Source organism: Numida meleagris, chromosome 6, assembly GCF_002078875.1.
Source record: "Numida meleagris isolate 19003 breed g44 Domestic line chromosome 6, NumMel1.0, whole genome shotgun sequence".
Lineage (NCBI taxonomy): Eukaryota > Metazoa > Chordata > Aves > Galliformes > Numididae > Numida > Numida meleagris.
The window spans coordinates 17317969-17345228 of record NC_034414.1 but is presented as its reverse complement, the minus strand read 5'-3'; the positions used below and the strand labels follow the sequence as shown (position 1 = coordinate 17345228).

The 27260-nt window shown below is 41.6% G+C and overlaps 1 long non-coding RNA gene across 1 annotated transcript in view; it reads right to left on the bottom strand.

Moving 5' to 3' along the window:
* The window catches only part of LOC110401009, a 40958-nt gene extending 13698 nt beyond the window's left edge, over window positions 1-27260 (bottom strand). Inside the window, exon 1 of the long non-coding RNA XR_002440197.1 lies at window positions 1-27260. This exon is cut by the window's left edge and continues 10197 nt beyond it. This is a non-coding gene — a long non-coding RNA (uncharacterized LOC110401009).

Here is a 27260-nt window from a genome sequence, read left to right as displayed (position 1 = left end):
AGTGTCACCAAAGGATGGCAGGTAACACCCTGGGACATGGAGGAAGGAGCTGAGAAGAGTATTGTGAGCAAAATCAGAGAAAGAGAAAGGGTTATCTAAGATGTTTGCCTAGGACTTGTCAAGATGCTGTGTTCTCTATCTGCTGTCCCACCAAACTGACTCTGATCACAAGAGCACTTTGAACAGTGAAGCTTCCCCCAACAAACAGCTCAACGTGCCATACTATTCAATGTCATACTTCACCTGCTTTCCTTGTAGACAGCCTACAGAAAAAAAGCTAGTATTCAGAAGCTGTTTATGAACATTCAACTTCACTGAAGAACGCACTGAGAAACAAAAGGGTTTCTGCAGCACATACCGGCAAGATTGGAGATATTCCCCTAAATTAAGTCTAAAATGTGTTTATACATCTAGTTACATAGTAGCAGAACATCCCATCTAGAGATGTACACAGGAGTAATTTAAGTAGGGTGCACCAACCATGACCATCATGGCCAGAAAGTGAATATGAGTGCAGACAGCAACAAACACATGGGAGACAGGCACATGCCAAGGCTGTCAGACCCAAATGTTTAGCTCGGTAACTAAGCTATGCCACACATTGCTTGCATTTTACTGGACATACCTGCTTAATACTGTCTAATTGCAATGCTCCTCTACATGTCCAATTGACTGTAATGGACAGCAAATTTATGCTTCATGGAAATTTTTTTTCAAAGAATCCTACATAGATGAGTTTATTTTTGATCAAACAAATCCACCTTCCACTATACTGGATGAGGAACCAAGGAGTAGAAAGTCTAAGTGGAAATGAACTTGGATTTTCCAAGCAGCATCTATTTCACAGCCGCCTTATAAAATTAATGGCAACAACAAATTTCCAAATTCAAGTTTTACTCTTAAAGAAGTATTTCTGTATCTGGATAATCTTCACCCCTGCATGCATCCACACACCTGGAGGGGCCGAAACAGAAGGTTTTGAAAGTAGGGGAAGCTGAAGCAGGAAGAGAAATGGATTTTCCAGTGGTGGAAACAGATTAAGAGACAAGATTAAAAAACAGTAGTTCTGGTCCTCAGAGCAGTGTTTGTGCAAATTCTTCGCAGGCTCCTTACAAACACAAATAACCCTCACTGTCCCAAATAATTTGTTTTTAAAAGTAACCTTGAGCATGTCGTACTTGAAAGCTAGATGAATCTCTTTGAAACTTGTTCTTTAACTGAGCTTTAATTACACTTTTGGTCATCTCAGACCCCAGGCCCAAGCACAACTCAGGGGAAAACAAAACTCCACAGCATTTTGCCAAAAGAGGCAGGAGGAGCTGTCATGCTGTAGCAGAAGTAGCAATGGACACAGAGTTGTGCTTTCAGCTCCACAAGAATAAATCTTCAGCAGCCCCACACTGGCACAAACCTCATCCTAAAAGCAGCACGGACTCCCCTCCACTCAGCTGGGATACCAAGGAAGTAAACTTTGATCTGTTTTCTAAAAACCTGCTTCACAATTCAACATCTTAGATGTAAATCTTTTAAAAGACTGAGATGGCATCAACTGAGGGACAGGATGGAAGGAAATGTGTTTCCGTCCATGGGGGAACCATTAAGAGGAAGGTTAATAGCCCTGGGCATGCGATCAAATTAAAGCCTGTGCCAGTTTCCCCAGGGCTTCCCTTGCCACCACCAGCTCCCTCGGGCTGGGCACTCACCCTGCTCTTCCTACCAAAGGCCGCTCTTATACAGAAGCACAACAGGCTGCTGGAAAGATAATTGCATAATTAACCTCTAAGGATACAATATGAAATAGGCAGAAGGAGGGAGCCTTTGGGTATCTTTGTGTTTGAAGAGAGATAAACTTGCGGTACATGCAGCTTAGAAGATGGGAAAGGAGAAGGAATTCGACATTCCCCACATGTGGACCGCAGCACCGAGCCTAAACGAGGCCGGAGTTAGCATTCAGAGCACACAGCGCAGCAGAGTATGGGAAAGGGATCGAGCTGCCCAAAGAGCTGGCGCCACGAACTGACGAGCAGAGCGCAAGTGATAAAGATTTACTGCGAGAGAGGAGGAAACAGTCCGCTGGCCCGATTAGAGCTGTGAATACCGAGTTGTTCAGGGAGGATTTTGCAGCTGACTGATCACAGGCTGTCGGAGCAGGCCTCGGACAACAGCTGCAAGGCTTGCTGGGCTGCAGAAACAAAGGGCGCCTAGCACGGTGCAAAGAAAGAGTTGACAGGTTGTTGTTAGCAGTGGCAAATGTGTGAGGTATGTCACTGTGTGCGAGACGGGGTGGGGTGGGTCGGTGGGGAAGGAGAGTGCGGAGCAGAGGCAGCGCTCGGAATAGGGGGGCACAGCAGAGGGAGCGAGGACGCGGGCTTGGTCAAAGCACTCTCCTAAAAGCAGGCCGGTGTTTGTGGGGAGGACAATCACAAGGTCTGTTTACTGCTGCCAAGATGAATTAGCCCATCGTCTCATTTATAGGACGAAGCTGGCGGCACAGACTATAAGGTGCATGGCATTAAAGGAACTAATTAGACAATTCCGGCAAATCTGAATTAAGACCCTTTCTTTCTTTGAAAGCTGGAAAGCATTTCTCAGGACTCTGCTCAGATGACAGAGGTTTTGTTGAGCTTTTCCTTTCTCTTCTCACTCACAAGAGTCCACTGTAAATTCTGCTCCGAGCTCCGCGAACAGTTGTTAGGAAGCTGCTGGCATTTACATCACATTTAAAAAGGTCCAAAGCAAAATCCTGGATTCTGCAGGAATCCAGCTCCCAGCCCAAGGACAAACCCTGCAGCTGGTCCCTCCTGTTGCAGAGGCGGAACCAGAAGCCGCCTGCAAACATACCTGAGCCGCGAGCCCGCAGCTGAGCTCTCTCTCACACATAAAACAACACAGATTTTTCCAAAGCTGGCTTCGGAAAACACCCACCTCCCCCCTCCAACACGGCGTCTGCAGCCAAATGCTTTTCCCAAGCAACTGTGCTTGCTAGAGCCATGGTTCACTAAGCTCGTGAGTGCTGGGTAGGAATGTATCAATGAAACTGCAGATGATCAAAGGCAGAAGCTGCAGAAGAGAACTCACTTTCAGCTTCGTGTTTGGCAAGTTTAGGATTTGGTTCTCGAGATCTGGCAACGTTTTGCTCTGATTGTGACAAAAACAAAATGTTACAAACACCTCTGAAGCAATGGCGCATGCTGTTTGCACACAACCACTATATTACAGTGGTCACTATTAAAATGTTTTACAAGTCGTTAACGTTACCATGGCATTCACAGGACACTAAGAGAAGGGAATACCACAAAAGTCACAGAAATGCTAAGCACTGCGAGCTGCAAATATCAGACATTTCATAGTAATGAGCATCGCTTTATAAAATAGACTTTTTGCCTTACTACACAGGTATCTATCGCTAACCAACAAACAAGAGACACTAAGAAATTGTGGTGTCTCTTACAGTATCTGAACAATTCTACAAACAAACCCTATTTTGATTTTTCCTCTTCTAAATGGTCTTCTGGGTCCCAGTTACCCTCGTCCCAATGGGCAGCACTTGATACACTGTAAAGGGAATTCAGAACAAGAGGCATTTCAAGGCTTCCAACACACAGCTCCATTCTCCCCAAATATCAAAAATACCAGTGTGCAGAAGACTCCATCTAGGGGCAGAAATGTGACCCAAAATTTCCTGAGCCTCCACTTTGACATGTGTTAACCTCATTCTACCAGGACTAAGCACATGAGAAATAATCAGACATTTCACAGAGGTTCCAAATAGTTCTTCTTTGGGACAAGCCCATCGATTTCTACTTTCTATTATTTTAAATACAAGGCTTCCAGCTTGAGTTTCCGCTGAGCAGTGATGAAGAACACAGGCACTGCTTATATATGTCTACAAGCAACCGGATTATACTTTAAACTACAAATATTACCTTAGGAACAATTTATAACCCATTGTATCCACACGCTTAAAATTTTTAGCTGAATAAGGGGTGGCCAGAGAGCTCAACTGCAAAGAATAGCGAAATGCCTGAAGGGCTATTTAGGTAACTATATTTTTGGATATAATTGGGCTTCTGCTGAAGTCAAAGTGAGGTCTGAACTTGATTTCAGGGGGAGCAGAAACAGCTCTGTGTCACAAGTGTACCTTTAAGGAGAAATTCTGTAGCCGGATAATTCAAAATAATTAAGTTTTGACATTACTACATAGGATTTGCTCAGCAAAGGCATCTCAGAATAATATATATAATAGCAGACAGAGAAGTAACAGATTTGCAGGCTTGGAAGAAAATACTGTAATGGCCATTAGCAGCTTTTTTCCCCTCTTCAGCAAAAAAAAAAAAATTTACAGCAACATCAAGCCCTTCCCTCTAATGATATGTTTTCTTTACACGAATTGCTTTCAGCTGACGAGCCCGTGCTAATTTTCCTTAGTAAGCAATGGGTTACAGCTTGTCCATAACGTTACAGCTTTCCCCTGCGCTGTGCCTTGCTCTTTGTCTCTCTGCAGAGCGGCTGCTTGTGAGGCTGGGGGAACACTTCTGAAAGTAATCACATCGCTTCCTACGCCCACTCTCCTAAACACCTACGTCTGGTCACCTTTACTCTTCCTGTGCAGGCCCTCAGCTGCGAGCTTCATACTGTGTAAATGCGAAGGTTCGAATTTTCTAGACACCGCTTTAATTTTTCAAATAGCAATCCAATTACCGAGCAAATTGGCACATGTGCTTAGTTACATAGCGACTTGGCACTGCCCCCACTCTCGCTGGCAGTGATGAATGTGTTCCCCCTCAGCCCTCCTCTTCTATCTGCTGCAGCCTGTGAGCCAACACCAGTGACCACATAAGGAGAGTGCCTGGCAGCTGCAGGCCCGAGGAGCCAAGAGGCGGATTGTGCTGTGCAGCAGCGGGATCTGGGGCTGTGACTGGCTTCCTAGCTGGGCTTTTGTAAGACCTTTTCCATGGCCTCGAGGTTGGCTCTAATGAAGCCTGTAGAAATGCCTGCAGGGAGCTGGTATAGAAGTGAGTTAAGTCAAAGGTTTAATTTAGTTTCTAAAGTGAAGTGAATGTATATTGCCCTTCTTTTTCCACCCTGCAATTATACTCCTGCCACATTTATGAGAAAATACAGTATTCAGTCAACAATAGGAGCACATTCCTGGGTATGTCTGCGCTGCACATTCGGGCAAAGATCCCCAAGCCAGCGTCAATTAACGTAGCAGCAGATCCAGCAGCAATATAGCAATATTTGCTCACAGTGACATCCGAGCTAATTGACTACGTATGGCAGTAATAGAGCTTCACTGTTTCCGGCACCGAAGCTGGTATCCCTGTGTGGTTACCTACTGCAGACATGCCAGCTCACTCAGAGGTAACCCTGATCTGGTATCACTTTGTGCTGCAGAGGTACGTTGAGTAATACTGCAGGAACTGGCAGAAGTGAGTTGACCCCGTTACTACATGTGAATGGTGAGGCTACAGATGTGGTTACAGCAAACCTGGATTCTCCCTTTTCCATCCCATTCACATCCTTTTATTACTCACAACATAATGGTTACAGAACAGCTTTAAGTAATGTGTTGAGCATCTTGAGCAGCATCTGTAACATGTGGTGCTTGCTAAATTTCTCTTTTCCTCCTCCAGAGGCAGAAAGCTAGACAAAGATATTTTAAAGTGCTTTTCAAACTTGTATTTGGGTTTTAGCCCTCAAATGAACTCCTTTGGACTGTTCAGAAAGCCATTTTTAATTCTTCCAATGCAGCAGATAAGAACCGCCTCACAACAGGATGTTTTTCTCCCATTTAGGTTTTTCATGAAGTCCAAAAATTAACTTACATAAAATAGATGACTACAAATACCAAAGCTGACTGTAGCACAAACAGGCTTCAGTAAAGGTAAAAAAAAACCAACAACCATCAACCTGCTATTACTCATTCAGCAATTTTCTGCTGCAGATGGTAGATCATAAAATATCCAAGCAGACTCTGAACTGTGCACACTAGAATAGTTTGCTGGAATTGCTTGCTTGGACTTTACTTATGAAAGCAGTTGTTTGTTTCTGATGGAATTTTTTTTATTTTGCCCCCTTTTTTTTTTTTTTTTAAAACAGAATCTAAAACACAGAGGTACCCAATGAGCTCTATGAACAGTGACTACTGCAATACATTCAATTAATTTTTCATTGTTCAACATTTAGGAGATCTAGCATTTGGGCAGCCTTTGTTGATATTCTTCTCATCTGCAGTCTACAAGTAGACAAGAAGCATAGGATCTTCCATCACCTTTCTAGATTAGCAAAGCTGAGTTGTAACTCCAGAAGCTGCAATAAGCATTTGAGGACTTCTGCTTCTAATCTGATAACCTCACCTCTCAAGACTAGCTTTTAACAAGGCAGCAAATGCTATGATAAATTTCAACACGCGCACCTCTCAGACTGCCCATCAGTCCAGACACACAAAGCTGCAGTGCAATATGGACTGTGTGCCATTTCCACACTGGTTCTGCCACAAGGGTTAACCGAGGAATCCTTTTCTACTAAATGCTGAGTTCTGTACAGACTGTACAGGAATTGTGTTTAAGATGCACTGATTTACAGCAATGGGAACCTTTATGGACAACCTCACTATATCTTCTCAATCTACTAATCCAGTCTATAGGAACGATGTCTGTCCATCAGAGTTTAATGAACAGCCCTGGTGACTGCAGGGGCTCACAGTCTCCTTCAGAAAACCAACACATTTTGATTAGAAGACCTTATGCTATGTTCTAGAGATCCCTTGGAGTCCATGCATTGATTCTAAGGCACCAGGAAAGGTAAAATACATGCAGCATCAGCAAGCATCAGGGGCCTGTACCTCTGCATTTCAGTGATGTCCATATGGATATGCAGCCCTATTCCTCAATACCCTCTCTAGGAGCAGGAAACTGAGGTGGAAACTGGACTCATGCTCCAGGGCACAAGGAGGAGTTAGTTTCCAGAAGGGCACATAAGCATGTGCTTAGCACTAGGCATGTGGATGCCCCAAATGCATAAAAGCTCACATGCCAAAGTTAGCAACACTGCTGTAGCCAAGCCATGCTGAGAGTTAAGCATGCACTTAAGAGCTTTGCTGGACGGCGGCCATTTACAGATGTACAATCAGTGCGGAGACATGTAGGCAGAGACTTCCTTTAATGGGTCCGCTGAATTCTCTTCTTGAAGATACATATTTGGTTGTTTTGCTTAACATATTTATAAACCCAAATACTCATCTCCTGATTACATCTCAGACACTAGGACGTATCGTTTTGCCTGGAGTCCTCTGTTTACCACACTCCTTAAAACTGAGGGCCAGATAAACAATTCCAAATCAAATGCAAAAAGCAGCTGGTCTCTGACAACACAGAGTTCTGCAAATTCCTGTTCTCCTCTTTCTTTGTCCTTCATTTGTTAGCTTTGGAGATTCTGATAGATGCTTGTCTGCATGTAACAATGATTACTAACAGCAGCTTGACAAATAAGAAAGTGGAAGAAAAACAATGGGTAAAGCACTAAGGGCACTAAGCTGCTCTTTCTGGGGTGGGCATCAGACATATGCTCACTACTCCGGTCATAGTGCAATCAAAGCAGTCCTATGCCACTGCCAAAAAAACTGCAACAGGTGCCAAAAGATTACAGCATTGGTTAAGTTCACTCCTAACGCACCCAGCTCAGGGACTGGTCTAAATCCCAGAAGCCAATGAACATCTTTCCCCAGATGTCAATTGTTTCCAAACAGTTCCTCTTACTCATTTCCAGCGTGATGCTGGGGGGAGAGGGGGGGGGGGGTGCAAAACAGACTCCAGTGCCAGGAGGCAATCCTCTGATTTCACCACAGCATGTCTGGAGAGATGCCAGAGCCATGCACAGCCTCCCAAGCATACTTGTAAGGTAATTAATATTTTATATTCACAACAATAAGTTACCTTCTCTCGGCAGGAACTGAGAGGACAGCTTCAGGTTCCACTCTCCCCAGTATGTTACAATGACAACCCCACACTGGCAGCAGCCACATGGCCCAGAGGTGCCAAGCTGGCACAGATACCTCACTCAGTATTCAGCATCTAACCCCTTGGCAAGCTCCACGGCAGTTGTGCTTGGCTGCTCTCGGATCTGTCATGTGGTCAGGCTGCTGATAGCAGGAGGGTGCTGCGTCCTCTGGGCACCATTTCACTTTAACACCTGTCTGCTTCAGAGGAATGCACGCACATGGAGAGCAAGATCCCCACACAAATCCTCCCAGAGACCCAGAGCACATGCTCCATTTGTTACTGAAGGGGTCGTTTCCTCAGACCCACAAGTGTTTTTCTTCCCCTCTTCCCCTTCATATATCTGTATACAACCCTTAGAGGGTCCTACATCCTGCTGTGCATTCCACATGTGTTGGACGTTTGCTTTGTGAACCAGGAATACAACACATAGCCTTTTTGTATATAATGAAATCTCATATTTTACTGGAATCACATGAAGCCATTTCTTTGTGAATAAGACTTTATTTATTTGTGACATTTTAACGACCTACAAATGTTTGCTATAGATGAAAGGAAATGATTATTTCCAGGTCACCTTGCAGTAATACTTTTTGATGGGCACCATAATTCCAATTAAATTGAGTACGAAGGGGGTGGGGGGGACCTCTTCCAACATTTTAAAGTGGTCCCTGCAAAGTAACTCCAAAATCACAACGGCCATCGCAGGTTAGGCCTGCACTGCCCTCCAGTGAAGCCTGGGTGCCCCACAGTGAAGGTGCAGTTGGTACACCGTGCAGCATGCTGCCTTCTCCCAGCACCTCACTCCATTTGTGCCTGCCCAGCAGCACCACAGCCAGCCTCACGTTTGTGCTAACAGGGGCCTGCTCTGGTTCATCCGGGACATTCTGACACTTTGCACATGATTATCTTTGGATCAGACACTCTCTAAAGACTGCGAAATAAACGCAGTTCTTCGGTTGCTAAGTTCACGGTCACTAAATAACTGCTATCGCTCACTCAGGCAGAAACACTGTCACATTGCTCTTGCAATTGTTGTTTAGCATCAAGCAATGGCCCACAGACAGCAGCCAAGGCCTCGCTGTTCCAGGCAGAGTGCAAACAGAGCACAGCACCTGCCCACTGCACGTAGTTCTGCACTTAGTAGAACTCTTACGCGTAGCCATCCTAGGTGTGAGCCTTTAAAATACACATGCCTATAGCATTCTGAGATCCTAAAATAAAAAGTAATAGAAGCTCAAACATGACTTCACAATGGGAAGGTCACTGGGGCTGCCTACGTACAAAATAATTTTAAAGACAGTTGAACAGAAGATGGGATAAAGAGCTTACAAAATAACTCTTCACATCCCTTACTCTAGCATCAGTTAAGCAGCTTGTTTTGTTTCAAGGAATCCTAGATTTTTCTTTCCTTCTAAAACAGTTCTTCGTCACTATTTATTAGATTGGGAGCTGAAACATGCTCTCTTCAGAGGACATGGGTGGCACACGGGATGGACACTGGGACCGTGACAAATTTAAGATCCAGTATCTTTAAGACTTTCCTGGCAACAAGCCAAACTTTTCTGGAATGGAAATAGCTTTTCAGTAAAGCATTTTTGGTAACAAATTCAGTATTGAACACTTGAGGTAATAACAATTTTAAGTTCGGATGTTTTCTTCAGTTACATATAAAAATGCTATTTTAGGTTACCTTTAAGAATTTCTGTAGTTGCATTATTTTCCAGCTCTATTTCTCTGTGACCAGGGCAATTTCATTGTGATTAAAGCACCTGGCTTTTGGAGCGAGGTAGAAGAAAAGTAAGTACCAAATAAACATATAAAACTCTCTAGAAACATTCCAGGAATAGTTTTTCTGTAAGTACATGGCACGTTCAGAACACATGATTTTGTACTACAAAGATTTTGTTGGCTTCAGTGCTCAGTGTGGTCATTTCAGATTCATGCCAGCTAAACCTATTGCACTGTATCGTCATTTATTTGCTGTCTCCGTATAGAAATGTACTCTTTCCAAATGCAAGCTGACAATTCCTGCACAATTTGCAAGTTGAATACATGTTACATTACCCTTCTTTGCAACTGATAACCTCAGAACAGGGCACAGTACATTACTCCTGGCAGCTGAAGAGCAAACAAGCAAAGACCTCAGAAGTGCCAGCAAAGAAACTGGAGCTGGGGAGGAGGATTCCCTCCAGCAGGTTCCTTGCGCCTCCCCCTTCAGCATCCTGGCGCTGAGCACCAGGCTTGTTCAGCTGGACTGAGCCCTTAAATGAACACAACACACAGCATGGCTTATTTACAGGTTACATGGAAGACCAAGGAATGAAGAAAACGTAATGTCAAAAATCAGAAAACCTGCCAGTTTCAGTTACGTAAGTGTAAACCTTCCATGTGAGTAGAGCTTTCCAGATGTTTCCTTATCATCATACACTTCCCCTTATTAACATCACTAAACAAATAAAACCTCCCAAATCAAATCCTGACCATTTCCCCTTTTTAAACTTAATGAATTTTCTCAGTTTATGCCTTTGTATCAGTATTTTTTAAAACAAGTGATTGTGCCTTGACACAAGGGTGAAATACTGTTTTAAAAGGCTGCTGACTCTGGACAATTTATATGCTAATTTCAGAAATGATTCCTCCTACATTAAATAAGGACCTAAGGAATGTTCCAAAGGTCTAGACAGACCATACCATTAACAGATTGGGTAAGTCAACCCTAATACTGCCCACAGCGTATTACACCGTGTGAACTTTCTCCACTGCACACACTTTACTAATTTTAGTTCCACGTGGTTCCTCAGCTGACTGGCCAAAATATGAACTACACCAACTCCCTAAAGCCTCCCTCCGCCCATCTTGACCTTGGACTTGCCTTTAATATTAAACTCAAGGAAGAAATTGAATGGTCACACTTTTTTTTTTTTATTCAGGGTACATTTATAAATGGTTTATAAAGGGTTAATAAATGATTAATAGATTATGAAAGTGTTGAGAAAGTATGGGTGGCTATGAACAATAAGGACAGCTGTCAAACACCGAGTAATATATGATCAGCTATTCAGGGCAGTAAGATGCAGACCCATATGTTGCAGTTTGAACCCCACCAGTATAAAGACTAAGTATGGCAAATAATTAAAATATCTTCAGACTCATTTGAGCACTGACAAACCTTCCAGCACTTATTAGCAAGGTTCTAAGGTTATTACTGCTTTAAAGGGCAAGTCAAATTTGGCTCCAAATTTAGACTTCGTACAAACAAGCTGTTATAATGCCTTAGAATAACAGGAAGATTTCCAGCTTCTATTTTACTCCCAATAAAAGTGATCTTTAAACAAATTCTTACATGGCATATGTAATCCTAACAATGCAGAACTGAAAAATGAACTCAAAATGAAACAAGAATCACTAAATCAAATTAAAAGGATCATAAAATACTAAGATCAATCAAATTGGGATTTTCTAATTCCTTCTGCTTTTTATATCTTAGCTGACTAGCTGGACTGCTTAACCAAGGCATTAATCCAAAATGTGAGGCCGAGTCTAAGTGCTTGACTGCTACAGGAAAATCTCACTAGTGATTAAATCTGGGTCTCAGAAATAAATTCATATCAGCACCCAGAGCATTTGCAGCATCTTGTGCATAATCACAGTGTAGCAAGTTCTTGCAGCCATCTCTAAACTAGTAAACTAAGGGACCAAATATTATGAGGTACCTTCATTTCACAAAAATACCCCCGCCCCCCCAACAGAAGTAAGAGCCTCATATAGAGTTTAATTTTTTCCCCACTAACTCCAAGGATTATAGTAAACTCATGCAACTCTCAATCTCGCGATACCTTTCTTAACAGAAAATTCAGCTCTGAGGACGCTAAGAGTTGAACATTAAGTCAAAAGAGCACTGGGTATGTGTCCCCTCTCATCGATTTCAATAGCTGAGCTTCCACTGAATGCCAAATAATCAGATCAGGTCCAGCAGAGGGCCACAAAGACGATAAAAGGGCCTAGAGCACCTCCTTTACGAGGAAAGGCTGAGTAACCTGGGTCTGTTCAGCCTGGGGAAATGAAGACTGAGGAGGCGATCTAATTAACATTTATAAATATCTAATAGGAGGTGAGAGGCAAATGAATGAGGCCAGGCTCTTCTCAGTGGTAGGTAGCAAAAGGACAAGGAGTAATGGCCTAAAACTTGAACACAGGAAGTTCTGTACTGACATACAGAAGAATTTCTTCATGGTAAGGGTGATGGAGCATTGGAACAGGTTGCCCAGAGAGGTTGTGGAGTCTCCTTCTACAGAGATATTCAAGACACATCGGGATGCCTACGTGTGTGATCTGCTGTAGGGAACCTACTTTGGCAGGAGGGTTGGACTTATGATCTCTTGGGGTCCCTTCCAACACCTTTGATTCTGTGCTTCTAAGCTCACTTCCCTATCACACGTGTAACACTTCAACAGTGCACTACTACTTCATTATAACATAGGGGCTATCTCTCAGGAAACCACAATCAGTTCTGAAGAACAGCCTTCCATAAACCAGTACAAGCAGGTCCCCAAGACCAAAAACAGCTCATACATCACACGCAGCCAAAAACATACTTTGCTATACATCAGACAACTCAAGTGACTCCTGATAATGATCAATGATGGTAAATTGGCAGCTGGGCTACTGGAAAAATTCCAAATTTCACCCTGCAGCTACAGGAACGAGGATGATATGCGAATGTGATTTTTGGCAGAGAACAGTACATTGTTTCACTGATGTGGGAAAAACGCTTAATATTCAAACACTTCCTTAAAATAAGATTACAGTGAAACAGTAGAGGTAGCATTATTAATGATAATTAGCTTTCTTGGTTAAATGAAAAGAAAAACACTCCAGAGTCATCTCCAATCTGCAGAGAAAAATCCAGCATTTCATTCCACCACTGAGCACTTTAAAAGAGATAGTTACTGGAGAAGAGGCTCATGTGTGCTTTAGTTTTTGAAACTCGAGCAAGTTCCCAACTCACCTGTTTCTTTTTCCCCTATCAAGGGTTGAAGAGATTAAGCAAAGCTTTGAGAAGGTCAGACTCTAGCACTTTTGAGATATTGTAAACATGAATACTTACATCCTAACTTCACTTCTGAATAGAGAACCTTGACCAGGAAATGATGTGTCTGTGAAGACAGAGACATTACCCTCCCAGGGAGAAGCCACACGTATCTCAAAAACTGATGCTGTGGCTGAACTCAACAACATACAAAAACTGAGGTAGCTTTATAATTTTGTGTCAACACATGGCCATAGAACGTTCCATAGTCTTACACCATGTCAGGACATTGCCTCAAACGATAAGATCTTCCACCACTGACCATGCTGGAGCATTGCAATAGCTACCACTGGGGCAGCCTCCCACCTTGCACACAAGCACCAAAGAGGCACTGTATGCTACAGGAAACCAGTTTCAAGAAAGCATGCTTCTCAGATACCCCTCCATGCCTTTACCAGGGCAAAAACAACAACCTAGTATAGCAATCAGAATGTTGCTAAATATTCATGCAGGTATGCTCACCAAGCAACTACTAGCAAAGCACACATGAACAGAAGTCTGCTAGTAACATACATGTTCATACATACATATGCGTAATTATTCAAACATACCATACACTTCTCAATGGAAAGACGACCAGATGCCCAGAAAGATGCCCAGAGATTACTCAGTGCCTTCCCCTTCTAGCTTCCCCTAGAAGATACTATATCTCAAAAAATAAAATAACCATAATACAATAACAACAATAAGATGATAATTTCTCTGTACTCCTTTCTTCACACCATCTTTTTATATGACAGATTCTTTGGGACAACACATCTTGGCTCTTAAGCATGCTCCAGTCACTACCATAAAAAGTAGAGATATCTAGGGCAAAAGCAGTTTCTTTTTAAATACTTTCCAGAGTGATATCAGCCATACTTCCATCTTTACAAAAGAAACTCCTAGAAAGCACATAAGAAATATGCAAAATGTGATGGAATCTAAGTCGCTAATTCTTTTCAAAAACATACATTTCAAACAAAGCAAATGTGAAGTCCAATTAGGCTTTTATTCTAGGCACCTCAGAAATAGTAAGTCATGGTGGTGAGTTTGTTTTTATTCAAGTCTTGCTCATTTATCTTTTCAGAGTACTTAGCAGTGATTTATTCCTGCTCACAATCACTCTTTCTCTACATTGGGACGCCTGGATACAATTAGGAAAACGTTCCATTGGCAAAAAAGGTCCTAAAAGATCACTTTTGGTTAAAGAAGAATCCAAAAGACTCAGGAAGACACTCTGAAAGCCATCAAAATGGTCTCTGAGCATGTTCATCTAAATATTATTAACTGAAAGTTTTATAGCAACGTTTTACATAATTTTCTTAACAGCAAAGCACTTGGAAAATATGAAAAGTTCGGTTCTAGGTATGTTGCCAATCTGCTTTTAGGGTCAAAAAAACCACAGTGACATTCTCTGCTATTTTCATAATACACCACATGTCTGACCAAAGGCCACCAAAACCAGTGGAAATCATTCAGACTCTTCAGTGGACTAAGAATCAAGAAATACCTCCATTTTCCTGCAGAAAAGCTCAAAAGCGACTTAACCACAAATTCTGCAAAGCAGTGAATGAATTTCTACCACTTTTAAGAAAGAAGGAACTAAGATTCCCGGTCTTCTATTTAGGAAAAAATGTGTCGGGTTATTGCAGGATCTAGCCCATTCCAAAATGCCAAAATGATCTGTTTTCTTTCCCATGAAGATCAGGTTTCCACCTTTGGCTACGTTCTCTGAACGTGAAGTCCTGCTTTTAACCCAGCTCAGTAGGGCGTGCTAAAAGAAGAGCGGAAGCACTTTTCTGAGCACGCACTAAGCTCTCAGCCCAGGCTGCTGTAGAAAGATGCATCAGTTTCAGATTGAGACTGACCATGACAGCCACCTTATTTAATAATCTCCCTCATGCAGTCGAGGAAGATCTAAATAGCTTAAAACTGCACATTCCAGAAAGGCATTCACTCAGCAGCTCTGAAATAAAACAATAATGCTTCAAAATGCTTGGAAAGTGAAGTTTTTGCCGTGAACATTACTAAGCCATGGAGAGGGTGTACCTCCCAGCTCAGTACGCTATGCAGCATATGTCATGTACTCAGACAGCACAGAGTATTTCAGATCTATGCTCCAACCTGGCAGGAACATTTTCTTTCAAGAGGGAAGTTTAAGCAGTGTATTCATGAATCTAAACTAAATTAAGTAGGTGGTAAATCCTTCAGCCCTCTGCTGGTGAATTTATGGAGAGGAAACGGACAAAATGATGGAAACATTATTTTATGAATAATACATAATCATTAATTTCCTTTTATAGAAGACCACATGAAATTCCAAAGGTCTGCGGTACACTGGAAAAGAGGCATAAAAACCTGATTTGTCATTGGCCCATCTCAAGAACCTAATTTACCACTAAATGAGGGTAATGCTTCAGGACTTGAACAAGAACATTCAACATGCTGAAGAAAGAGCTGTGTAGGCACTTCTGAAAGCTTCTACAATCAGAATTTATCTGAAATATTCTAGATGGTATTACAGCAGAATTCACAGTATTAATGCAACCATACGGATTATTGCGTGCACGAGGTAAGTAGCTGAGGTATCTGTACCACCACTTGCCAGCACTATAGCTCCTGTTTAGTGTAGATTACAAGTGAACTACTCTACTATTTTTACATTTCAGTTTTCCTGGGAAATCATTCCCACCAGGAGAGCAGTGCACATACTGGAACACCAAGGCACCTAAAACCACCAGATGCCAATGGTGCTCAAATGGTCACAAGTATCTTGCTCTGCTGCCAAAACAGAGATGTCACTTCCGCATTTGAAATAACTGCACTTCTTAGAATCATTAAGGTCAGAAAAGACTTCCAACATCACCCAGTCTGACCACCAACCCATGCCACCATGCCCACTGACCATGTTAGTTCATACCACACCCCCACAGCTGTGGAACACCTTCAGGCATTGTGACTCCACCACCACCCTGGGCAGCCTATGCCAGTGCATCACCACTCTTTCCAAGAAGAAAATTTTCCTAATGTCCAACCTCAAAGTACCCCCAAAATGCATGACTACTTTGATGCATTAGGTTGGCATTCTTCAAAATGACAGTAACCTCTTTCCTCCTTGCTCAAAGAATTGCATAAAGACTTTCCTAATTACAGCCCAAGGCTTTCTAGCTAAACTGATCTTTTGTGAAAGCAAGCAAGTCACTGAATCCAGCATTATTCTTTGAAACCTGTGGGATTTGGATTCAATTCAGTTGAATCCAAGGCAGATGCAAGGGAACCTCCAGGAATTCCTCCCAGAGCCACTAGCAGATCTGACCTTTTGTTGCAGCCACTAAAGCTGTAGGAACTTCGGACACCAGGAAGAGCTTGCCTTAGAGATCCTCATGCTATTCTGTTAAACATGATGGTTTCATCTCCTAGAAATTTGCCATAACATAGCATCCCTCACAACAGCCTGCAGGGCTACACGTGCAGCTCTCAGCCTGCAAACTGCATTTTTCCATCTACTGGAAATGATCAAATATCCCTGACACAGGGAAGCTTGAACTGGGAGGAAATAGCAGTTATCCTCTTGAAGTAACCCCTAGAGAAGATGAGAACGTCATCGCAAATTTGTGGGGAAAAAAAGAGGTTTCCTATTGTCAGCATGTAAAATAGGCACAGGGCAATAGGCACTGTGTTTTTTCTGCAGTCAGGTTGATAAATCCCTGAATGGGGAGAAAATGAAAGCCAGAGGCAATTTGTTAAAAAAACAGCATTAATTAACTGGAGGGCTGCGAAGTTGAAATTTAGAGAGCTGATTCCTCAAAAAGAAGCAACGCAGAGTCTTCAAAGGACATGAAACATCAGCGCTGTAACATTTATAACAGATTTCAAAAAGTCTTATACCTTCTGCCAGCATCTCTCCTTTTCTTTGTACAAAAGAAAATGGAAAATACCTGCTACGTGTACTGCAGACAAAAACTGACAGAATTCTCATCAGTCACTTTCATTTCCTACCGCCAGTTCTCTTAATGATCATAGGCTGACACAATCCCAACATGTATTCAAACTAAATCTCTACAGATAAAAATCTCTGTATTGTTTCTACCAACAGGTTCTCACTGATGACCACATTCCTAGCACACACACACAAGTGGCAAAGAGATACCATGCGTTTGCACACTTTGCCCTCAGTACTGTAATTCCTATTATTTCCACTCTGCATCTCAACATTCTGCTAAAGTTAACCACAAAGCATGGAAATAAATAATAAAACTCTGCATGAGGGGACTCTTGCCCCATGTATAGGCAAATTCAAAGGCCAGGGTTTTGTGGATCCACCAGTTAAAAAGAGGATTACTTCAGCTAGTAAGAGAAAATGGCAGGGAGAAAGTAAATTCACTTTATTCATTCTCCTCGAGGCCACAGCACATTACTTTGCATGAACTACATTGTGAGGTGTGCAGAATCAACATGAAACAAATGGAAATGAGTTATTGATCTCTTAATTGAAACAATACACAAATAATATACTTAGTTCCAAAAGAGGACAGCATTTTCAAAGTCCTACAAGCACTGCCCGCAACTTTCAAATTAAAAAAAACCCTCAATGTTTAAATTGCAGAATAAGTACAGAGAGATTAACTCCTTCCTTGAATTAATAAAAAGGTTTGGGATGGAAGGGACCTTCAAGATCACCTGGTTCTGACTCCACTGCTATAGGCAGGGACACCTCCCAGGAGACCAGGTTGCTCACAGCCACTGTGAAACACTAATGATAAACACCAACTGTCCTGCCTCTTACGCTTTTCTTACAAAGAGCCATGACTAACAAAAACATGGGCAGTTTTCGCTAACTAGCTAATGCTGGCCACATTCACAGGACCACTTCCAGCAGAAAAATAATTTAGAACTTGGACATGGCTTCATCCACAAGACCACCACACTGCACATCTTCAGAAGAAGCTTGAACTGCCAGGGATATGGGATCTAATTTGGGAACTGGCAATGGTAGCGGCCACATTAAAGCTCCTCACTGTCACAGAGCTGAAATGGGCAGAGGCCACAGAGATACAGTTTTTGCGTGTGCATATACATCTGTATACATCATACATACATACACTCATGTTAAAACTTTTGGAGGGAAATCTGTCTCGAAGAGAGAGGACTCTCACCATAGATATCATGCTGAGATATTGTTTCAGAGTGCAAGCCTTGCTTTCAGACACCTACATCAAAATCAAGCAGAACTGCAGTCGTTCCTTCTGTTGGGATGCCTTGGGAAGTGGTAAATGCTCTGCTGCCACCCAATGACTCAGCACGGTACTGCTCATTTCCTCCCACTCCATAACTAACCAGGTGAAAATAAAGCTTAATTAAAGCCAGCCCTTACAGCTGAATGCTTTGCATACCTGTGGTGCCCTGGACTCTGCACAACATGGGACATCGCCGCCCCTCTTCACCTGTATGCAAATGGACCCAGCTCTTTTTATCATTCTGCCAACAGAAGCATAATTTTATCTGAATTCCCAGTCACAAAAACATCATTGTGCTCCGGCAGTTAATTTTTACTGGTTTACAATGTACTTGGCTTTGGACAAGAGATAATGCCAGCTAACCACAGCAAACCTTTCACACAGCTGTTATGCTTTACAGTTGATCAAAGCATTGATTTCGCAGTATTATGTCAATGCCAGACACGCTGATTCCCTCACTGTTTCCACTCAGGCACCGTTCAGTTTCTTTCTTTGATTTCTTTACAAAGCACAACTTGTTTTAGACCTTACTACTACATCTAAATTAAGTTTGCAACAGTATATAAACACAAGTTGTAGCCCATCAGGTTTAAGGGAGAAAGGGAAACACTATTACTTGTATCTTGAAGATCCGTCCCACCCACAATTATTTTTAAGAGAAGCCTTCAAAGGTTCAAGCACTCCGGATTTTCTCCAAAGGAAAACATACAGTTGCAGAATGCTAGTTTAAAGAAATTCAATAAACTAGCAAAGAAGTTGTTGTCAATACATATTTACAAACAAGAACAAGCTACTCAGTTCTGAAGGATTTGTCCTCACCGCTAGGGCAGTAACATGGGTATCTGCTCAATTAAGGAGAATTTAAAATTTACAAGACCAATTTATACAATACTTTAAAATGTTGATTATATTTTCAGTTATCACCTTCAGATGCTATAAAAGACCCTGACTGTTCAATAGATAAACGCTTAACTGTGGGCTTATTGACAAAAAAACAGAGGAACCATGCTACAGGTTTAAAGGAAGTCCAACAGTCCTTGATTTATTTCCACACATATCAATTTTCTGACTTTGGCGCACGAGAGATAGCAGGATGTTCCTGTCATCAGAACACAAGAAGTCGCAGGATACACCCTACAAACCTAAAGATTCTTTCCCTAGAACCATCTACCTGAAAAATTGATCACTGTGTTAAAATTTAGGGAAGATTTTCAGAAAATTGTGTCCAGTGCTGCTCTGAGTTTCTCAGATATTGGAGATTGTTTTGAGACTCATTTGCAGTCTATGCAATTTTCCTATATTTTATTGAGACGTGACACTGGATTTTTCCATGTGGTAAGAAGTTTCACTTTCTTATTTATTATGTATGTTTTGGTACAAATAGATGTTTAGTACTGATAATTCATTGCCTCAAAACATATCTTCCTGCATTTTTCCATTAAAAAATGAGCAAGAAACTCCTTATTGTATTCCAAACCCTTGATGCAGGCCCCAGCAATTAACTATGCTGAGAATGTTACACTGAGACCATCCAAAAGTGCTGATCCTCCAGCCCAACCTGCACAGACCAAGTCTAAGATGGGGTCTTCAACTCCCCCTGCTGGCAAAAGCCACAAGTAGAGAATTAACATAGAACTAAATCTTGTCATGTTCCATTCACACCAGCAGCTGGCTACTCGAGAATTACTCGCCTCTGCAAGCAGGTGTCTTAAAGGGAGACTATAGCACCTGAAGACTCCTGACCTCCCACAAAGCACTAGTTCGTGACTGGGAAACTCTGGAGACGAGTCCTATACATCAGTCAAGGCGGACTCCATGACCTACATAGGTCCCTTCCAACCCAGGCTATTCTATGATTCTGCAAATTTCCTTAAGTGATATCAGCAGATAACACTGATCATTTTTTATTTATTCCTACACTCTCAGTCGCAACCTGAAACAGAAACAAGAGCTGAAAGAATACAGTGAGCTTAATTCTTGTTCATTTTTAATGTTCATATGAGCAAAGCACCACGGAAAACTGAACCTCAGAATTGAGGTTGACAAGTACAGATTCATTTTCACAAGCTTTTGTTAGTTTGCATTCCTTTTCAAAAGAATGAAGTAACTTCGATGTTTATTGTCTTATATGGCCTTCTGTAACATGGCATCCTCACAAATAAACAGCATTATATTTTAAATGAGCTCAAATGAGTCTACATTTCATATTATTTATTTGTATCTTAACAAACAGCATTTGTATTGATTTTTAGAATGTATCCTGAGAGCATTTCTAGAGCACTGAGTCTGACCTACCACAATCTTCCACAGGAGTACTCATTTTTAAGTTACAGTTAACCCACTAAGATGCAATTAACCAGTTACATACTTACAGAAACACTGCATTGTGACTATAACCTTGTACAATGAAAGGCATCTCATATCTCAACATTGTTCAGTATTGCATATTTTTCAATATTGTGGGCAATACTGGTGGTACGTGGACAGGTGGTGACTCAAAGATCATCTAGTCCAAGGTTGGAAAAGACCTCTATGATTCTATGATTCAAAGCACACTGTGTTAATCAGAGGGCTCCAGTCCAATTAACCACTGTAAGCCCTCCTCTGAAGTAAGGTACTTCCAAACTCAAATGGCAGCGTTTTACATACTCTTGAGTGTGAATAGCATCACAAGGTGCAAGACAGGGAACAAGATCTAATAACATTCAAAGCATCCCTTCTACAGGAATGTATTCATCACAGTCCTACAATGAAATTGCGGAGCCATCACCAATGGTCATCAAAATGCAGTATCAGTAAAGGCCATGAGACACCATAACACCACTTGACAGTCTCATGTATGGGGTGGTCCTTGCAAACATTCCATCAAGAGTTTGTTCTGTAAAACATCAGCTGGTCTTTTAGCACACCGACCTGCTGGTGGCCACAGAAAACATAGTTGTGCAACACAGCATAGCTAGGACAAAGCTCATTTAATTCCTCCTTAAAAAAAAAAAAATCCCTTTGTCTCAGTGCGATTCCTCCGTACGCTTTTACTTACCTGAAACATCATCCTATCTACATGGGATTTAACTTAACCCTTTTTTTCAGCAAATCAGATGCATCCTCCCTGAACGTCTGTTCATGAGTGCCTTGTGCTAAGCCAGGTAACATCCCGCCCCTACACAAATTAAGACATCACATGCGTGAATCTTTGGGGAGAACTGAATATAAGGTCCTCCACACACAAATTTCAGTAGCTACCTAAACATCAGTCAGTTTTGGAAAACATTACACGTGAAGTTAGGCCTTCAACCCACGCTTCACTTTCCAATATTTGTAATATTAGAAAGTACAGGAGCCTGCTTTACAGAACTCTAGAGGACTGTATCAGGATCACTCAGGAGACCAGAAGAGAATCAAGGACTTTGGAAAATGCCAGAGACAAAAGCTTAATAGTCACAGTGGAGGGCCTCAGAACTGCAGATGTTTCAAATGCGTGCCTAATTCCAAAGCAGAGTTTGATGGCAGTAAATATTACAACGGGCACCAACCCAAGACAGTTGAGGAAAGGCCAGTGGACCAAAAGGGAGAAAAAAAAAAAACAGCATGAAAAACATTTTTCATGTGCTCAGTTGGTCTTTGTATGTACCCTAAAGAGGCCCCAGCAAGCAAGTTCACTTCAGACCTCAATTGCAACACGTGGGCAATTTTATTGCCCAACAAAAAGCACATTAGGCATTTATGACCTCATTTTATTAAATTCTACTTATGATGATCACTATTGAGCATGCAAGTGTGCGAGTTTAATACAAAAATCTATATATATTTATACATTAACAAGACTGAAAGCTCACCTGCATGGCAGGTGCCGCTGTAGGCTCACGCTTTGGTTATGGATTAACTAACTGCTATAAAAAAAAAAAAACTGGGTTCTATCTACCAAATCTGAAGCAAGAAGGGCAGGTGCTTTCCTGGTGATCTAGCGGAGGGCTCTGATTGAATTACAACAGGGAAGAATAGCTTTACTTTCTTCATGAAATTTGATTAGAGGAAGAGAGAGGTAACACCCTGCACAACATGGTGAAGCTTAAAGGACAATCTGCTCCTCTCACAGCCCTTCCCACTGGCTACTTTGATCTAAGTTTTATTGTCCAGATTCAACACCTTTACCTTTGGTTTCCACAGAGAAGTTCTTTAGAGTCATTTTTCTATAGCGAGTAATTGTTCAAGTCTTTTCAGACAAGCTACCAATTATCCAGGATGCTGGAAACTAAACACTCGTAGTTTAGGTGAAATGTAAGATTTTTCTCACTGGTATTAAATAGGTAAGGCAAGCCACATTAAAGAGCTAAGCTTTACTTTCTAAGATCATTACTTCATAAGAGTACTGGCAACAGCTCAGTTCACCGCGTGTGGAAGCAATTCATTCCTAAACACAAGAAGGAAACATAACATCTAAAATCATACAGGTTAGACTGGCTTCCCAGCTCACCTCAGTAAGATGCTCATTGTATGAGACCATTGTTGTACTACCACCACTCAGTTCAACGCTATAGTGTTACAGTTCTGCATCACACAAGAAGCTATAATTCTGTTCCAGATGCAAGCAGAACTCACTCTGATTTTAGCCAGACTCCTGCACAACAGCCCTAACTTTAAGACCAGAATGGGTTTATATGCTTACCCGACCCGACAGCCTACGTAACACAACCCTCACTATTTGACTCTAATTTCTGCATCCAGCTTAGCAACCCGCAGTCGCATTAGAGATTGTATTTCATGTTACAGACACTCACCCTTACTATACTATAGACTTCAGTGTTAAAAATGTGCTCTATTTTTATATCAATTTCCATCCTCTTATAGGCTGACGGTCCTTTGTAAGATGATGCAGGACAATTGGATATAGTTTTCAAAATTTAGTATGCTGCTGCAGGCACTCACCAGCTCTGAGAAGGCAGGGCATCCATTTTTATCTCAAAGAGCAAAACACAAGCAGTACAAAGAGAGACGACGCTAAGGAAAAACTAAGCATTCCTAAAGTGAGTGCCAGGTCTGACAGCAGTGATAACAGGAGCTGTCAAATAAAGGTTGCTCTGGATGGTCATCCTGGCTGTTTTTTGTTTTTTTTTGGGTTTTTTTTTGTACAGATACAGTAGCGCCTTGGGTACTATGATCTTGTAGCTGTGTTATATTTACTAAACTTCTAGCACATGGGTCAGCCTCAAATTGTTTCTACTCAATATTTATAAATGAGGTAGCAGAGCAGCGATCGCTCTCCTTTTTTTGTAAGATAGGAAACAAAGTTAGAAGTTGAGAGGCTGCAGGATACTTCTGCAGTTTTAAAACAATGTAAAGACAAGTTAGAAACAAGAATAGGCAGCAGCAAAACTGTAAACCAACTGACTGGAAACATCATCATCATCTACACCTGAAGTTCACAGCTGTGCAAAGAAAGAAGGCAGCATTGTCTGTTAGTGAGAGCCATGAGCAGGAACTCCAGGTTTTATTCCGAACTCTCCCATGAATTTTGAGCTCAGCTATGGGCAGATCACCAAATATCTCAGCTGATCATCTGTAAAATAAGGATAGTCATATGTTCCTATTCCAACAGGATGTTTTCTGTGAAGTACTTGGGAGGCACTCAAATAATGCAGTGATGAGGGCCATGAAAGTATCCTTGCAGAACAAAGACAACACCTGCTCCACTGGCCTAATGCAAAAAAGTTGACCAAGGCTGTTACAAGCTACAATCGTCTTCAACTTACAGTCTGAAGTTCAACAAAAAATTGCTGTGGAAAAGTGTAGGAGTGGATATGAAAATAATTGCAAATAAGCTACATAAATAGATAGAAATAGAAAACTGAACAGATGCTTAGATTTATTTAGTAAATAACATGGGTAATGCTTGGCAAAAAAAAACATTCTGCTACCTTTGGAAAACAAATGTATATAAAATACAGGTAACACCATGATGGATTTTCTTACAGAATGACAAAAATTTTAGTCCACTAAGACACTTTTTAAAAACATACATGCTTATTGCTCCTTGTGACTCCATTTTATATGCAGGCATGAAATTGTTCTGATTAGCTTTCCAGGTGATAACTACAGGTGGTCCCCCCCAGCTGCACCCATCACTATGCACCTAGTACATGCAGAGTGCCATCTTAGCCTTGAGGCTGAACATTTTCTCTCATTTTATGCTGTGAAAACAGTAGTTCTATGAACACAGAAAAAGACTTAAGAATAGCATGAGATGTGAGGCTTGTGATTAACGAAGCCTGAAGATTTGGTATTTATTCCTGGCCTTGCAACAGATTTCCCATTACCAGCTCTGTTATTTAAATACTCCATGATAAATTTTATCTTTCAAAATAAGCAACGGTAACCCTGGATGATGCAAGAAAGCCCAGTACACAGTTCAGAAACGCATTCTCTTGCTTTCTACGAACAGACTAATGATGCTGAGCACACCAGTGTCTTTGAACCGTCACCTCTTCTGCCACCTGCAGTCTAAGTGCTCAATTCTCATCAAAAAGCTTTTAATCCTCAGTCACCTTGGATACAGTGAATCACCATACCAATTTTAATTAATACAACTCCCAACAGCGCAGCTTTACTTGTTATAACATTTTCTAGCTGCTTCATTCTAACAACCACACCATACATTGTCCCCCGGTAATCTTTAAACTCACTCACCAAAGCAAGTTTGACAGAAGAGCTAACACGTCAAAGAACATCTCATGCATTTTGTGACAACTGGTCACAAGTAGAGCAGAGTGCCCAAATTAAGCCTTCTCACCACAAGAAGGATCTGTCTTCTGTGCTTGTCTTACCAATGAGCAAAAACAGACTGATAGAAGGGCAGTACATTATTCCTCTTGTCCAAAGAGGGCGAGATATGTAGAAACAAGATTAAAGGGAACCAAGTGGGAAAAACTGCGTCTGCAATGAGGAGGTGATGGGGGCACCTGGGGAAAGTTAGGCTGATTATCAGAGACATAGCACATGCAACTACATTTCACATTCCTGCTTGACTGAAGGAGGCTGAGGGTGGATATTTTTCAATATCCCTTCTTGTAAAAATCTTCTTTACTGTAAGCATTTGTAAGCCATTAGCTAGATCCAACAGCACACGCTCTAACAACAAAAGCTGAGTTTGTTACAGCCATGGGAATTCTCTCCAGTGAAATCAGAGAGAGGTGGGCGGGATGGGATCTCAGGGACCAGCGGATGCATCTCCATCAGGGGCAGGTTCACAAACATCCAGACAAAGCTGGAGCAGGTGACCGACAAACCGTTTCCTAAGAGGGCCTCAAGCAAAGGGAATCTGTGACCTCCCATACTCCATGCTCAGAGTCAGCAGCAGCTCCTCACTGCTAGAAACTCTTCCTGACGAAATCCAAGCTATGATTTCTCCTACGATCAGCACAAAGAGATTACACAGCATAAACGGATCATCCTTCTCAAATCACTCATAGCTTTTTAAACAGCAAATACATCTGCCCATTTCTTGTTTGCCTGAACAAATCACCTCCTCGAAATTCTTCCCAACTCAGTTTCCAAATCTCTTATGACCTCTGTTACCGTCCTGTAACAAATGCCTCCCCCAGACTGTTTATTTTAAAATGTGGGGCCCAACACTGGAATGCCATTCCAAAACTAGAATTCCAAAGCAAGTTACAGAAAGGTACTTTTCATTTAACCTTTCAGATACCTAAGCCCTCTAAGATTTGTCCTCTAATACCACTTATTCTCCCAGGCTGTATTTTTAAATTCTAATAGTTTGTCTTCATTAAATTTTCCATCCATAATTTTGGCTATTTCCTCTAGGTTATCAATGTCATTTGGAAACAGCATCCTATGTGGTGCTTAGAGCTGAAACTGAAACCAAATCTCTTCCCTCCCCCACTGAAAAATACTTCTACTCATATAATAGATGTCTCCAAACATTTAAAAGACTGCAGATTAAGTCCAAACCATTTGATCTCCCCTCGGGCGGAAGGCCTGCTATTTAAAGAAAACTCTAGGGAAAGCAAAAGTCATCAACACGCCTACATAAAGAGCACATGCAGACACCTATATTTATTTCCTTTTCAATAAAAAGCCAAGACAGATGGAAAACTGAAATGACTTCATCTGACTAAAAGAACATTAAGCAATAGCAGAAGTCATGGTAACACTACGTACAGATGCTACTGCTCGTGGTACACAGACAGGCTTAAACAAGATGTAAGATACCTTCACCTTATATTTCAGAGTTTACTAATCAATAGTCCCCACCAGTGCAACATAGAGAGGTCAAGAAAGCAAGCCTTGCGTACTCTACTCACATAATCCCTTGAAATCCAAGAGGGTATTTCTTCTTTTGCCTGCAGCTTCTGCCCAGTTACCGAAGTTACACTGGCTGCCCTATTTGCAGCTTTTAAAACTTTTTCATACTTACACATGCTAGTGAAAATGATCACTGTTTCCATGTTTCAACTGAAACAGAGAACATTTGAATTCTCTCTTCTCTGTCCCATCACCCTTAAGTCTTTAAATAGTACAAATTCATAGCAGGTGAGGAATAAAAAACACCTGAGGAATCTCCAATTAGCCAACAGGTTGCTGATTAAGGAATCCTTTGGCAACTAGCAAAAATCTGTGCCTGATTAACAAGGCAAGGTCACATGTTAGCTTTGGTTCCTACATGCTTCAACTAAGCAACTATCAGAGACATTAGCAAACTTAATAGGCCTTGAGCTTGACCTAGAATTGATTTTGTCCTATTCTTAAAAAACATAACCAAGTTCAAAAAATTGTCATGGACTCTGACACATTTTGTGTGAGATCTGTCCCAGTTGAAGAAAGAAAGGGATAGACTCCTTAGCAGGGTCTGTTGTGATAGGACAAGGCGAAATGGTTTCAAACTAAAGGACGGGAGATTTAGGTTGGACATAAGGAAACAGCTTTTTTTTTTTT